Source organism: Chlorocebus sabaeus, chromosome X (genome assembly GCF_047675955.1).
Source record: "Chlorocebus sabaeus isolate Y175 chromosome X, mChlSab1.0.hap1, whole genome shotgun sequence".
NCBI lineage: Eukaryota > Metazoa > Chordata > Mammalia > Primates > Cercopithecidae > Chlorocebus > Chlorocebus sabaeus.
This window is the reverse complement of record NC_132933.1, coordinates 58794580-58811342: the sequence shown is the minus strand read 5'-3', so window position 1 is coordinate 58811342 and position 16763 is coordinate 58794580. Positions and strand designations below refer to the sequence as shown.

General features: G+C 37.7%; 1 pseudogene; it reads left to right on the top strand.

Annotated features, from left to right (window-relative positions):
- The first annotated feature begins 12231 nt into the window (after window positions 1-12231).
- LOC103232320 (tubulin beta-4 chain-like) lies at window positions 12232-15848 on the top strand (annotated as a pseudogene).
- The last annotated feature ends 915 nt before the right edge of the window (window positions 15849-16763 follow it).

Below are 16763 nucleotides of genomic sequence, written 5' to 3'. Positions count from 1 at the left end.
AGCTCTCAGGAGAATATGTTCTTTGCCTCTGGCTACCAGGGTGTATAGAGAAAGACCATCAGGTAGGGGCAGGGTTAGGCATGTGTAAGCCCGTACTCTCCTTGGGCAGTGCTTGCTGCAGCTGCTTTGGGGGATGAGGGTGTGGTTCTCAGGCCAATGGATTTCTGTTCCCAGGGGGATTATAGTTACCTTGTTGTGTCATGCAGGTCACCAAGAAAGTAGGGGAAAGCTAGCAGTTACAGTCCTCACCCAGCTGTCACGCAGACAAAAAGATTGGTCTCACTCTTATTTTGACCACTCCAAAAGCACTAAGTTTGTTTCTAGGCAGTGGGTGAGCAGGACTGAGAATTTGCCCCAGTCTGCCAGCCTCTGAGCTGTGAAAGCAAGCAAGGCTTGGCTTCTGTGCTGTGTCTGCATAGCAGACTGAGTTTTGTCCAGGCTACTATGTTTGGTCAAAATTGTTACAAAGTTCAACTGGAAGTTTTCTCTCCCTGTGGTCTTTCTCCAGTTCCTAAGGCAGCCCTCCTGTAGGACTTCTGCAAAACAAAGTCAGAAATGCCATCCCTGGGGACTGAGAGAGCCCACATGTCTCTTCTCACTGATTCTTCTACCCCTGTATTTCAATGAACTCTCCTAAATTGTCTCAGCTCCAAGTAAGGTTTAATCTTTCTCTTGTCCTCTAGACCTTCAGGCTCCCCAGTGAGGGTGTGTGTTCATGGGCAAGTGATACCCCTTTCACACTTTTATACTTTGGGTCCTCACAGTTTTTGAACTGTCTCTCAGGCCCTGCAGGAGCAACCTGCTTCCGTCAAAGGATCTGTGGATTCTCCTGGCTTTCCTGGTATGTTCCTGTGGTATTTATTGGAGAAAAAGTTCATGATGTGAGTCTCCACAAGCTGCTCTGTCCATCTGAGTGGGAGTTGCAGTGTATTCCTGCCTCCTATCTGCCATTTTCCCCCAATAATGCACTCTACTGTTCCACGTTAGAGTTTTTATATGATACTATCATTGTTTGTTTATCTGCATATTACACTAAAATACAAGCTTTTTGAAGGGAGAAACATTGTCATCTTTTTCCCTCACTGTATCTTCAACATTCTAGCAAAGCACCTAGCACATAGCAATCACTTTGTAAATATTTTCTAAATGAATGACATACTAATTGAATTAAACGAAAGCTAACTGAACATTTGTAGAAAGACAAAAAAGTCAAGAGAGCTCAAGTGTAATGTGCATAAGCGCATTGGAATAAAGGGGTCATGAGTGGGAGGAAGTGGACTGGGGAACAAGATTCAAAAGGGAGTTGGTAAGGTGCAGTGGGACTTGAATATCCTTCTTAGGAATTTGAAATTAATTTTATATGCATTAAGAAACTTCCAAATTTTGTTTTATTTCTTAAGAAGAGAGAAATTTCTAACCGCATGAATCTGAAAAAAAAAGAGAGAAAAGGAAAAAAGGCAGGAAATGAGAAAAACAGGTTCAAAGTGATTATAGCAGTGTGTTACATGTGTTGGCCATTTTTGCATCACTATAAAAATACCTGGGCTGGGTAATTTATTTTTTAAAAAGAGGTTTAACTGACTCATAGTTCTGCAGACAGTATAAGAAGCATGGTGCTGGCATCTGCTACTGGTGAAGACCTCAGGAAGCTTCTAGTTATAGCTGAAAGTGAAGGGGGAGCAAGCATCTCACATGTGAGAGAGGGAAAAAGAGAGCAAGGGGGTGGTGCCATACACTTTTGAATAACCAGGTCTTGTGAGAACTCACTACTGTGAGGGCAGCACCTCACTATTCATGTGTGATCCACCCCCATGATCCAAACACGTCCCACCAGGCCCCACCTCCAACACTGGGGTTTACATTTCAACATGAAATTTGGAGGTCACAAATATCCAAAGCATATCATGCTGACCCTGGTCCCCCAAATCTCATGTTCTTCACACTTTGCAAAATACAATCACTTCTTCTCAATAGTCCTCCAAAGTCCTAACTTGTTTCAGCCCAAACTCAAAACCCCCAAAGTCAAAACTCTTATCTGAGATTCAAGTTCCTTCTACCTATTACCCTGTAAGATCAAAAATAATTATTTACAATAACAATGGTGGTACAGGCATTGGGTAAGCATTCCTATTCTGAAAGGGAGAAATTGGCCTCACAAAAGTCTGAAACCCAGCAGGGGAGGCATTAAATCTTAAAGCTCCAAAATAATCTCCTTTTGACTCCACCATGTCGTGCATCCAAGTCACACTGGTGCAAATGGTGGGTTCCCAAGGCCCTGGGAAGTTCTGCCTCTGTGGCTTTGCAGGATGCAGCACATGTAACTGCTCTAATAGGTAGGTGTTCAGTGCCTGTGGCTTTTCTGGGCTCAAGATGCAAGCTGCCAGTGAACCTACCATTCCTGGGACTGGAAGGTGGTGGCCCCATTTCCACAGCTCCATTAAGCAGTGCCCACTGTGGACTCTGTGTGGGGAATTCAACCCCATATTTTCCTTGCCACTGCCCTAGGACAGGCTCCCTGTAGGGTTTTTTTTTTTTTTTTTGGTGGGGGACAGAATCTCACTCTGTCGCCCAGGCTGGAGTGCAGTGGCGCAATCTCGGCTCACTGCAACCTCCAACTCCCGGGTTCACACCATTCTCCTGCCTCAGCCTCTCCAGTAGCTGGAACTACAGGCGCCCGCCATCACGCCCAGCTAATTTTTTGTATTTTTAGTAGAAACGGAGTTTCACTGTGTTCGCCAGGATGGTCTCGATCTCCTGACCTTGTGATCCACCCGTCCTGGCCTCCCAAAATTCTGGGATTACAGGCGTGAGCCACCACGCCCGGGCCCCTGTAGGGTTTTTACTCTAGCAGCCAGCTTCTGCCTGGGCACCCAAACTTCCATACATCCTCTGAAATCTAGGTGGAGGTTTCCAAGCCTCCTTTACTCTTGCATTCTGTGTCCATGTAGGCTTAACACCACATAAAAGCCACCAAAGCTTATGGCTTGTAACCTCCTGGATGGCAGCCTGAGCTGTATCTAGAACACTCTGAGCTGAGGCTAGAGTCAGAGCAACCAGGATATGGGAAGTAGTGTCTTGAGGCTGCATAAGGCAGTAGGACCCCAGGCCTGTTGAAACCATTCTTTCCTCTTAGGCCTCTGGGTCTGTGATGGGAGAGAATGCCTTGAAAATCTCTGAAATGCCTTTTAGGCCTTTTTTCTATTATCTTGGATATTAGCACTTGGACCTGCATTATGCTAATTTTTCTAGCCAGTGGTTGCTCCACATCCTGCTTGAATTCTTTCCCTGAAAATGGGCTTTTCTTTTCTAGCACATGGCTAGGCTACAAATTTTCCAAACATGTATGTTCTGCTTTTGTTTTAAATATAAGTTCCAGCTTTAGGTGATTTCTTTGCTCCAGCATCTGAGCATAGGTTGTCAGAAGCAGAGAGGTCGCATCTTGAAAGCTTTGCTGCTTAGAAATTGTTTTCTGTCAGACACCCTAAGTCATCACTCTTAAGCTCAAACTTCCACAGATTGCTAGAGTATAAACACAATACAGTCAAGTTTTTGGCTAAGGCATAGCAAGGGTGATCTTTGCTTCAGTTCCCAATATATTTCTTGTTTTCATCTGAGACCTCATCAGCCTGTACTTCACTGTCCATATTACTATGGACATATCAGAATTTTGTTCAAGATGGTTTATCTAATCTCTAAAGAATTCCAAACTTTCCCTCATCTTCCTGTCTTCTGAGTCCTCCCAATTCTTCCAACCTTTGCCTGTTACCACTTTCCAAAGTTGCTTCCATGTTTGCAGGTATCTTTATAGCAATAGAACAGTTTGGAGGTTCCTCAGAAAAGTAAAAATTGAGCTGCCATATGATCCAGTAATCCCACTGCTGGGAGTATACCCAAAAGAAAAAACATCAGTATATTGAAGAGAAATCTGCACTCCTATGTTTGTTGCAGCACTGTTTACAATAGCTAAGATTTGGAAGCAACCTAAGTGTCCTTCAAAAGATAATAGATAAAGAAAAGGTGATACATATACACAATGGAGTACTATTCAGCCATACAAAGAATGAGATTTTGTCATTTGCAACAATATGTATGGAACTGAAGATCATTAAGTAAAATATACCAGACACAGAAAGACAGATATCGCATGTCCTCACTTCTTTGTGGGATCTAAAAATCAAACAATTGAACTCTTGGACATAGAGAGTAGAAGGATGGTTACCAGAGTCTGGGAAGGGTAGCATGAGTGGGTGGGTGGGTTGGGGAGGTGGGGATAGTTAATGAGTACAAAAAAACAGAAAGAATGAATAAGACCTACACTTTGGTAGCACAAGAGGGTGACCACAGTCGATAATAATTTTATTATATATTTTAAAATAACTTAAAGAGTTTAACTGTATTGTTTATAACTCAAAGGATAAGCGCTTGAGGGCATGGATTCCTCGTTCTCCGTAATGTGCTTATTTTACATTGCATACCTGTATTAAAACGTCTCACGTGCCCATAAATATATATACCTACTATATACCCACAACAGTTAAAAATTAAAAACATTTAAAAATCTGTAATAATAACAATCTTCTTACTAATAGTCCCCAAGGTAGATAGAAATATCACCAACTAGAGAGATTTTGGGGACATTGACTTGAAACAACCTCCTTTATGTGACAGTGAGCTAAGGATGTCAATCTCCTTCAACGTCTCTAAGAAAAAAGCCTGCTAAAATATTGCTAACACTTGGTGTCTGATCCATCCAATGCTCTGAATAGCATCCTTGGACAGTTGTAGCAGGTTTCATTGTTTAATTTAATCAGTTATTTTAACATTGATTACCTAATGTTTTCCACCCAATGAAATAGGCTTACTTTGTTTGGCATTCACATCTCATTTCTGTCATTTTAAAAATAATAAATTCTGTTTTAGTAAATCTTATATGTGTTTTGCATCAGTTACTGTGCTAAATACTCTATATTATTTTGCAGACATGAATTCAGTAGAATTTCAGGAATTTGTTATGTATTACAATAATAAAACACAGAAATATCTTTCAATGAAAACTGTAGATTAAGTTGTTTCACCTGGGAAATTACCATTCAGTTCACAAAACTCTATTCAAACATAAGTGCTATCAAACCTTCTCTGAGCACTGTCTCAGAAATACTTTAGTCAGGGTACCCACAATCCCCTAGAGATACTCTGCCCAATATTATTTAATTTATTTTAATTATTTACTTACATATTTATCTTTTCAACTGACACTAAGCTTCTTAAAAGAAAGATTCACTTTTTATTCAATATTATAGTCTGCAATTGGCAAAGTACCTATTGTGTAGTATATAGTCAGTGAAATTTTGATAAAGGATTAAGTGAATTACAAAGTAATACCAGAAAATAATAATAGCTATTAATAGCTATTCAGGTTCTGGCTGACTTGGTAGCTCTGTGACATCTTTAGTCTTTCAAATCCACTTTTCTAGGTTGTTCTGGAGGTGGAGTGAGATGCAAAACTTTGTCATTTATAAGCTTTTTAAACATACCTTCAAGTAAAATATCTTACTTTGGGTTCTTCCAAAGAAAGATCCTGAGACCAGGATGCAAACACAGGAAATTTATTTTAGTTAGGATATCCAGAAGCTCTAGCAAGAAAGTGAAGAAATGAGACAGATGTTGGAAAAGAGTCAATGAAGCATGCACTTTGAAGCAAGTTACAATGATGATAATTTAAGCTCAATAGCACAGGGGAACCCGGAGAACCAGCTTAAAATTTGTTTCTCCACTCAAGTAACTTGGTCAGGTGGGGTTTTTATTTACCAACTCTCACCAGTAATTGGTTAAGGGCTACTCCTGGGGGCTGTTAATTCTGCAGAACGTCTGTCTTGCCCTACATATTGGCAAAGTGAACTCCAGAGACCAGAGAAATTTCTTGGCAAACAGTCACAATTCCTGGAAGTTTGGCTGGTGTGCACAGAGCTGGTAAGTGCTAAGAATCAGGTATTGACAATGTTCACAGCACAGAAATTTTGAAGGCTGCTTCTTTTGAACCAAAAATAATCACCCGTTAAGAAAATCTCTGTGATGCTTATGAGGATATACGTAATAGATTTTGTTGAACTATTAGAATTGGTATGTTTATTGAGCATATTTTATTCACTAAAATATGTAGAAATCTGTGTCTGTAAGTAATATTTCTGCCTTCCACATTACTGTGGTAGTCTGTGAATTATCTGGTACTTTCTTTGTTGCTAATTTGCTCTTCTTTCTTCCTTATTCATTTTTAAAATTTTATATATGAAGACTTAACAGAAAGGCATGATTTGCGATTCTTGTGAAATGGGCCATGGGATTGTTTTTCTAAAGGCAGCAAATATATATTAAGCAGTAATAAATGCCAAAAAAAAATCCAAGCCACCATGAATATACAGATAAGTACATCATTCCTGCTTTTAAGGAAGATATAGTCTGCCATGGTCTTGAGTAGGTAAAACTTCTATATGTCTTCATTCATTTATATGTTCAACAAATATTTTCAAATACTGATTAGGTTTCAGGGATTGCTAGGTGCAAAAAATACGATGTTAAGTAAAACAGAGCTTTTGCCTTTATGGGATATGCATTCTACAAAAAGTGTAGACATTAATCAAGGATTCATATAAACATATAAAATTGCATATGTGATAGGTGCTATTCAGGGGAGGTACATGGTTCTATGAGATCCTTTTTTAGGTATTCAACCTAGTAGAGAAAGTCAGGGAAGATTTATGACAGCAAGTGAGTTTTTGAAAGTTGAGTAGAAGTTTACTAATGAAAGGGGAAGGAAGTATCTTCCAGGCACATGGAATAGCATAGGTAAAGTCAAGAAGGAGAGAGGTAAGTAAGATGGCATGAAAGAAAGTCACTATTGATATAACTGTAAAAGGTAGGGGAAGGGTGAGACTGGAGAGCTATCTAAGGGCTAGACCTTGCAGGATTTTTTTGTTTTCCATCCTAAATGCAATGAAAATCCATTAACAATTTGATTTGTGTTTTAAATAGTCACATTGACAAAAGGGTCAACAAACAATGCAGCTAGCTGTTGGACAATTTAAGATGTTATTGTGCTAGTCCAGGGAAGAAATAACTAAGAGAAATATAGTGGTCATGTTGTTGTAGAAAAGTAGATAGATATGAGATTTGTTTATTTAGGTATAAATAATCTGACTTTGTGATGGACTGAATATGAGAGTGAGTAAAAGGAAGGTGTGAAGGATGACACCTAAATTTGAGCTTATGCAATAGGATGCTACTACAATTGACTGAGATAATTGACTGAACAAAGGAAAAAGGAAATATTTGGTGTGGGCAGATCATGAATTTGGTAGTGAGCATCTTTTCATATGGAATTGGCCAAAGCCTCCAGAGCAAGGCTGAATTAAAATCACAATAATATATATTCTTATGCCTCATCTAAACAGAAGAAGGTCTCATCATTTTATTACTAGATGTGGTATTAATATATGTTATAGGTTATTTGTAGATACCCATTAAGGGACTAAGAAAATTCTTTGTAATTTGACTTTACTAAGATATATTTACCATGAAGATATGTTCAATATTGTTAAATGCAATTTTCTACATCTATTAAGGTGATTGTATTTTTAAAATTTATAATATGTAACAAAGAATATACTACCTCATTTTATTTCCAATTGTGTACAAACTGCATCTTGTTTACCTCTGATACGGTTAAGACTGTGATAAGATTATTTTTACCTTATGATAGATGCTGTCTTCAGTCTTGCCTTCTCACAAACAGACATGACTTTGTATTTTATACAAATGAGAAGAAGATACATTTTTTCCTTACTGAAAAGCAACAAATCTGATCCAGGCACATTGCCCTTCTTCTTGGTCCTTCGACATGCCAGGTAATTTCTAGCCTTAAGGCTTTTGCACCTATTGTTCACTTTGTCAAGGACTCTCTTTCCCTAGATCTCTGAATGGCTAACACCCTCATCTCCCTTGGGAGTCTTGCTGAACGATTTCCTTCTCAATGAAGAATACTCAATCTTTTAAAAATTTTAACCTAACTCACATTTCCACCCCCAGCATTTAGTATTTCCCTTACCCTTCTGCATTACTTTTTCTTACTTTTTTGTTTTCAGCATTTATCATCTTAAAATATACTATGGAATTTACTCATTGATTTTGATGGTTCTTATTGTATTTATTCTTTTAGGCCTGGAATCTAAGCTGCATGAGGACAGAAGCTTTGGTTGTTTAGCTCAATTTTGTATTCCAAGTGATTAGAACAGTACCTAACACAAAGTAAGTTAAATTGCAAACAAAGAAACAAATAACAACAAAACAACTCAAGTATTATATTAGAGATTACACAAACTATGATCCCTTCCAGACTTCTAGTATCTCTTGGGAAACAGTTGAGGCTAATTTGCTAATACCAAAGCAAATATGTGAATGACGGGGTACAAAATCTGAGGATCATGTATTTGATCTCTTTGTTTCAGCTAAATATCCAATATTCTCAGAAGTCTCAAGCAACTCTTACTTGCATTATTCTTCTCAGAAAATTTTTTGTGTTCATTTTCTCTCTTACACACGTTGGTACTCACATTCATACACACCCCCACACACAAACTTAAGGAAATAGATTTCCTTGTTCACATAATCATTTCTCTCTCTCTTTTTTTTTTTTTTTTTTTTTTTTGAGACGGAGTCTCCTTCTGTCGCCAGGCTGGAGTGCAGTGGCACCATCTCGGCTCACCGCAACCTCTAACTCCCTGGTTCAAGCAATTCTCCTGCCTCAGGCTCCCGAGTGGCTGGGATTACAGGCTCGCGCCACCACGTCCAGCTAATTTTTGTATTTTTAGCAGAGACGGGATTTCATCATGTTGGCCAGGATGGTCTGGATCTCCTGACCTCATGATCAGCCCGCCTCGACCTACCAAAGTGCTGGGATTTCAGGCGTGAGCCACTGCACCCGGCCCTCGTTTCTCTTTTATAAGCCTACTTTTGAGTTGGCACTACATTTCCACATATATACAAAAAGATAACAATAGCATTAAAATATGATCATGTATAGAATCATCTATTTCTATGTATATTATTTGAAGAAAATAAAAATCCTCTTATACTGTGATTTCCACACTTTTTGTATCTTTCACACGCACTTATAATTTTTGTATCTTTCACACGCTCTTAATGAAGCCAACTGCCTTTAACAGATTTTTCGTTTCAGGACTAGAGTCCTGAGAGCTTTTATTGTTACTGTAATTTTCAGCTTTTTTTCCCTCTGAGTCATATTTTTAATTTACCATAATAATTGTTGATATTTCTGGGGTACATTGTAATATTTAAATACTTGTATAAAACAGGTAATAATTAAATCAGGGCGATTAGCATATCTCTCATCTAAAATACATATCCTTCATTTGGGCTGGGAACATTCAAAATTTGCTGTCTAGCTATTTGAAAATATGCAATAAATTGTTAATTACAGTCACCCTGTAGTTCTATGGAACACTAGAACTTATTACTTCTAACTAACTGTAATTTTGTCTCTGTTTAACAACCTCTGATTATCCTTTTTCCAACACACTTCCCAGCCTCTAGTAAGCATTATTCTACTCTTTATTTCAGATATCAGTACTTTTTAGATTCCACATGTGAGTGAGATCATGCAGTATTTGTCTTTGTGTGCCTGGCTTACATCATTTAACATAATTTGTTTTGGGTTCATTCATGTTGTCACAAATGGCAGGATTTTATTCTTTTTGCGGCTGAATAGTATTCCATTGTGTGTATATATAAGAATTTTCTTGATTTGTTCATCTTTTTATTGAGAGTTAGGTTGATTCCATATTTTGGCTATTGTGAATAGTGCCATCGTGAACATGGGAGTGTAGATATCTCTTTGATATACCGATTGTGTTTCCTTTGGATATATATCCAGTAGTGGGATTGCTGGATGGTGTGGTAGTTCTATTTTTGGTTTATTGAGAAAGTTATACTGTATTCCATAATTTATATTCCCAGCAAGAGTATATAAGAGTTCCCCTTTCTCCACATCCTCACCAGCATTTGTTATTTTTTGTCTTTTTGATGATAGTCATTCTTACTGAGGTGGGATAATATTTCATTGTGGTTCTGATTTGCATTTTCCTGAGAATTAGTGATATTGAAATTTTTTCATATACCTGTTGGTTATTTGTATGTCATCTTTTGAAAAATGTCTACTCAGCTCATTTGCCCATTTCTAAATTAGGTTATTTGCTGTTTTGCTGTTGAGTTATATGAATCCTTGAATATTCTAAATATTACTTTTTTCTCAAAGTTTACAAATATTTTTCCCATTCTGTTGGTTTTCTCCTCACTCTATTGATTGTATTCTTTACTGTGCAGAAGTGTTTTAGTTTGATATTGCTACATGTGTCTGCGTTACCTTTTATTGCTTGTACTTTTGAGGTTTTATTTAAAAAATCTTTGCCAAGACCAATGTTGTGAAGCATTTCTTCCATGTTTTCATCAATTCGTAATATAGTTTTGCATTTGTGTTTAAGCTTTTAGCAATTTTGAGTTGATTTTTGTAGATGGTGAGAGATATGGGTGTAGTTTTACTCTTCTGCAATGGATATCTCGATTTCTGAGCACCGTTTATTGAAGATGGTGCCCTTTCCCAAAATAATGTTCTTGGTACATGAAGGAAACCAAAACGTTTTACCCCCAAAAATACTTTTTTGATATATTTTGAGATGCATGTTCAGAGGACCTGTCAATAGAAGTAGCCCTGAAAATCTGTCTTTTGTGTGGGAAATTTGCATAGGTAGAAAAAAATCTGCATTGATATAGCCAGGCTTTCTCTGAAGCTCTCTGTTGTCTAGATCTAGGAAAGATCTACTGAGATTCTGATGCTATTAAAAATCTGAAACAAACATTTACTATCTATTCTCTGTTAGGGTTGGTAACTGTGAGGTTTAATATACATAATAAGTTTATCTTTGCTAGCCAGGCCTTTTCTTCTTCACCTCTCATAACCTGTTTTGCCACCATAATATGTTTTGTCATGCTATGAACCTCCATTTATTCTGTAACCTAAATAGTATAAAAGCTTCGGCCATCTGGTCACTTCTTTGAGTTCTTGTATGATTTTCATGCACGTAAATACATTTGTATGCCTCTTCTTCTATTAATCTGCCTTTAGTCAGTTGATTTTTAGTGAACCTTCAGAGGGTGAAGTTGAAGTTACCCCTTAGTTCTCATCAGAATTTTGTTGAAAGTTAGTGGACTGTAAATATGTGGATTTATTTCTGGATTCTCTATGCTGTTCCATTGGCCTATGTATCTGTTCTTATGTCAGTGTCATACTCTTTTGGTTATGATAGCTTAATAGTATGTTTTGAAGTCAGGTAATGTAATACTTCCAACTTCTTTCTATTGCTCAGGATTGTTTTGTTTATTTAGGGTCTTTTGTGGTTCCACTGTATATTTTAGAACTGTTTTTTCTATCTCTGAAGAATCTCATTGATATTTTGATAGGGATAGAATTGAATCTATGAATCCCTTTTGGGAAGAAATTAGTATTGTGAAGAATTAATATTTTTGAGTTTTAATATATGGATATCCTGCCACTTATAATTAGCATTTGATTTAGTAACAATCTGGTCTAGGTTAATGACAACTTAATTTCAATTATATACAAAAACTTTACCTCTATACAGCTTTGTGTTAGTCCATTTGGGCTTTTATAACAAAATACCATACACTGAGTAGCTTAAAAACAGTCAAAATTTATCTGTCACAGTTCCAGAGGCTGAGAAGTCAAATACCAAGGTATCAGCAGATTCAGTGTCTGGTGAGGGCCTGCTTTCTCTCTGCTTTCTCTCTGCCTTCTTGCTACGTCCTCGCGTAGTAGAAGACACAGTAGAGTCTCTCTTAGGCCTCTATTATTAAGGCCCTATTCCCATCCATGAGGGCTCCACCCTTGTGACCTAATCACCTTCCCAAACCACAACTTCTAATAGTATATCCTAGGGGGTTAGAAGTTCAACATATAAGTTTTGGGAGAACAAAAACATTCAGAACATAGCATACCACCATTACCCCTCACAAATTACATGTCCTTCTTACATAAAAAACACATCTACTCCATCCAAGGAGCCCCAAAAGTTTTAACTAGTTCTGGCCTTAACTCAAAAGTATAAACTTCACAGTCTCATCTACATATCATCTAAATCAGATATGTGTGACACTAAAGATACAATTGATCCTGCAGCAAATTTTCCTCCAGCTGTGGAGGAACTTTTTAACTTTTCTGAAATGGAAAAAAAAGTTATGTGCTTCAAAAATATAATGGTGAGACAGGCATAGGATATACATTCTCATTCCACAAGGGAGAAATGAGAAAAAAGAAGGCGATAACAGGTCCCAAGTAAGCCTGAAACCAAAAGTCAGACAACATTAAATCTTAAGTCTTGAGAACCAACTTCTTTGACTTGATGTTATACCCTCTTGGACTACGGGGACTCTGGTTTCATCTTCCAAATCAACTAGTGTGAGTCCTGCCTTCCAGACACACTGGGACAGTGGCCTTGGGCCTACTGCTTTGGACAATCTTGCCTCCAAGGCAACTTTGTGTCTAGGCCCTATTCTCTTAACAGTTCTTTGCAGTGGCCCCCATCTTCATGGCACATGTCTGTACCTGACACACATACTTGCTATTCTCTGAGGCTGAGATCACATGATAATGGCTTTATTAGTCTGGGGCTATGAAAACATTCCCACTCCCACAGCTCCTCTGGGCATTGCCCTAAAGGAAATTCTTTATAGTGGCCCCATACTTTTTAGGACTTATGCACTGCGAGCCTGTGATGGGAGTGGCAGCCCTGACAATTTCCAAATTGTCTTTTGGGTTATTCTTCCTTTGTCTTTGAAAAGAGAGCTTAGATTCTGTTTAGATGGGTGACTGATCTTACCAAATGATCATTTGACCAAACCTTTAGTGTTTTTTCCTTAACATGCTTTCTCATTTTTTTTTCCATATAAACAGATTGATAATTTTTCAGTTATATACATTCTGCTTCCCTTTTGATTAATAAATTCATCTTTAAGTTACTTTTCTCTTCTTAAATTTTCTAGTGGCAATCGAGAAAAGCCACACCCTCAATATTTTACTTATGACTGTCCTCAGTCAAATATCAAATTTCATCTCTCAAAGTTTCTACCTTCCACAAAACACCTGGACAGAAACACAATTCGGTCATGTTCTTTGCTTCTTTATAACAAAGATATACTTTTCTCTGATTGTCAGCAATACGTTCATCATTTCTGATTAACATCATCAGAATAGCCTTTGGTGTTCATATTTCTGTGAACACTGTTTGTGACTATTTAAATATTCTCTAAGAAATTTGAGATTTTCATTCTAGCTCTTCTAGTTTCTTTCTAGGCTCTTACTAGAATATCCCTTAATGATCTATTCACAGCAATGTAGGATTTTTTGTTTTAGCATGTACCACATACTCTTCTAGTTTCTATCCCTTATCCAATACCACAGTCACTTCCACATTTTTAGGTGTTTGTTATACTAGCACCCTACTTTCAATACCAATTGTCTGTTTAGTCCATTCAGGCTGCTGTAACGTAGTACCATAAACTGGGTGGGTAATAAACAACAGAAATTTATTAATCACAATTGTAGAAGCTCAAAAATTCAATATCAAGATGCCAGCAAATACAGTGTCTGTTGAGGGCTGATTTTCACATTCATAAGTGGTGTCTTTTCACAATCTCCTCACATGGTGGAAGAGGTAAGACAGATCTCTTGGGCCTTCTTTATACAGATACTGTTCCCATTCATGAATGCTCTGCCGTCATTATCTAACTACCTTCTAAAAGCTTTCCCTTCTAACCCCTCCTAATACCATCGCTTTGGGGGTGACAATTTTAAGATATGAATTTTGGGGGTACACAAACATTCAGATGATAGAAAATATCATTATCTTTCCCTCTTTTGTACTGTTATTAACATAAAAATTATCTTCTTATACATTGTCTGTACCACAGAACAAATTCTTAATTCATACCGTATGCAGTTGTCTTTTAAATTAGGAGTAGAAAAATATTACAAATAAAAAATACATTTAAACTGCCTTCAATATTTATCTGCAGAGTTGCTCTTACTGGAGTCTTTTATTTCTTTATGTTGGTTTTAATTACTGCCTACTGTTCTTTCATTTAAATCTAAGGAAATCCCTTTACTATTTTTTGAAGGGTAGGTTTTCTAGTGAAGGCTTCTCTCAGTCTTTGTTTATTTGGAAAATGTCATCAGTTCTTTTTTTTTTTTTTTCTCAAAGATAGTTTTCTGGATATATGATTGTTTATTGACTGTATTTTTTCTCTAGCATTTTGAATATGCACCATAGGTCTGTGACGTGTTCATTTTTCTTCATTGTTTTTTCTTTTTATTCCTCAGAGTGCATAATATGAATTGATCTATCTTCAGATTCACTGATTATTATTATTTCTTCTAGTTTCTTAAATATGTTGTTTATTCTTTCTAGTAATTTTTAAGTTATTATAGGTATAAGCTCCAGAATTTCTATTTGAATATATTTTTGTATGTAATTTCTCATTATTGACTTTCTCTATTTGGTGAGATATTGTTCACAAACATTCCTTTAGCTTTTAGACTTTCCTTTTTTCTTCTTGAATATTTTTAAAGTAGTTCAATTAAGTCTTTTCTAGTTAGTCTGACCTATGGGCTTGCATGGAGACAGATTCTATTGACTTTAAATTTCTCTGTGTATGTGCCATGCCACATTATTTCTGTGTATGTCTCACAATTTTTGTTTGAAAACTGGACATTTTAAATAGCTGGTGGAGTTGATGATGGACGTTGTGATGAAGGTGGCTAAGAGCTGTGACTGCCTGCAGGGTTTTCAGCTGACCCACTCCCTAAGTTGAGGAACTAGGTCTGAGTTGAGTACCCTTCTCATCAGCAAGATCCAGGAGGAGTACCCATATAAGATCATAAACACATTCAGTGCACTGCCTTTGTCCAAAATGTTAGACATGGTTGTGGAACCCTATAGTGCCACCCTGTCAGTCCACCAGTTCATAGAACACACATATGAGACTTTATGCCTTTATGATGAAGCTCCCCACGACATCTGCTTCAAAAATTCCAAAGCTGCCCACATCCCCCTATAGTGATCTGAACCACCTGGTTTCTGCCGCTATGACTAGAGTCACCACCTGCCTGTACTTCCCTGGCCAGCTAAATGCTGACTGCAGAAACTGTCCATGAATGTAGTCCCATTTTCCTACCTGCACTTCTTCTTGCCTGGCTTTGCCTCACTGACCAGCTGGGGCAGCCAGCAGTATTGAGCCTTGACAACGACTGAGCTCACCCAGCAGATATTTGACACCAAGAACATGATGGCTGCCTGCAACCCTCACCATGGCTGCTACCTAGTGGTGGCTGCCATTTTCAGAGGCTGCATGGCCATGAAGGAAGCAGATGAGCAAATGCTTAACATCCAAACAAGTACAGCAGCTACTTTGCTGATTGGATCTCCCACAGTGTGAAAATAATCATCTGTGACATCTTACCCCCAAGGTTAAAAATGCCCATCACCTTCACTGGCAATAACATTACTATCCAGGAGTCATTCAGGTGCATTTCAGAGCAGTTCGCAGCCATGTTTAGGTGCAAGGCCTTCCTGAACCCACATGTGAATGAGAGCATGGATGAAATAGAGTTCATTGAGGCTGAGAGCAACATGAACAACCTGGTGTCTGAGTACCAACAGTACCAGGATGCCATGGCTGAGGAGGAGGGAGAATTTGAGAAGTGAACTAGGGAGGAGGTTCACTTCTAGTTGCACCCAGTAACTAGAGCCTTCTGTTGCTGGGTGAAGGGCAAAAGCAGTATGAATTCTTTGTTCACTCACAATGTGTTCTGATAACCATGTCTTACTGTGCATGCATTTGCTGTTCTTCTTGCTATATGTTCACTTCTATCAAAGCATTTTCATAGTTAAACAAAAATATGGCAATTATGGAAATCAGATTGCCACTTTCCCCAGGTTTTGTTTTTACAGTTTTTTGTTCATTTTTGTTATTAGTTTTTATTTAGTTACTCTTTAAAGCTAATTTTATAAAGCCTGTATTCTTTGTCATGTGTCGTCACTGAAGTCTTATTTAATTAGCTTAATAGTCATTTAATGATTGGGCAGAGATACATTAAATTCCCAGAATCAATTAGTCTTCCAGTCTTCGTAAAGTGGCTCTGTTTATGTGTTCTCAGCAAGGATGTTTACATGTCTGACTTAGCCTGAGCCCAGGAGGCAGAGGTTTTATTGAGCCAAGATCATACCATTACATTCCAACCTGGATGATGAGAGTGAAACCATGTCCCACAAAACAACCAACCAAACAAACAAACAAACAAAAAACAAAACAAAACCCAAAAACAAAAACAAACTCACTATAAGCATTTAATATGTTATCTGCCTTTTTAAATCTTTCTGATTAGATTATTGTTTTCCCCAACTCTTACCTACAGCCTTAGGCAACCATGATGTTTAACAATTGCCTCTGATTGTTCCTGAGAAAGATGTCAGGGAAAAAGTGCTTGTAATGGGTGAGCTCTGAATCATGTAAAATATAAGAGCCTTTTTGAGTAGAGAGAGTCTTCCAGGAAACTATCAGATGGAACAAATAATAATATATCCCTTGGAATGTGTTTTTGAAAGTGCTTCACTCCCTCT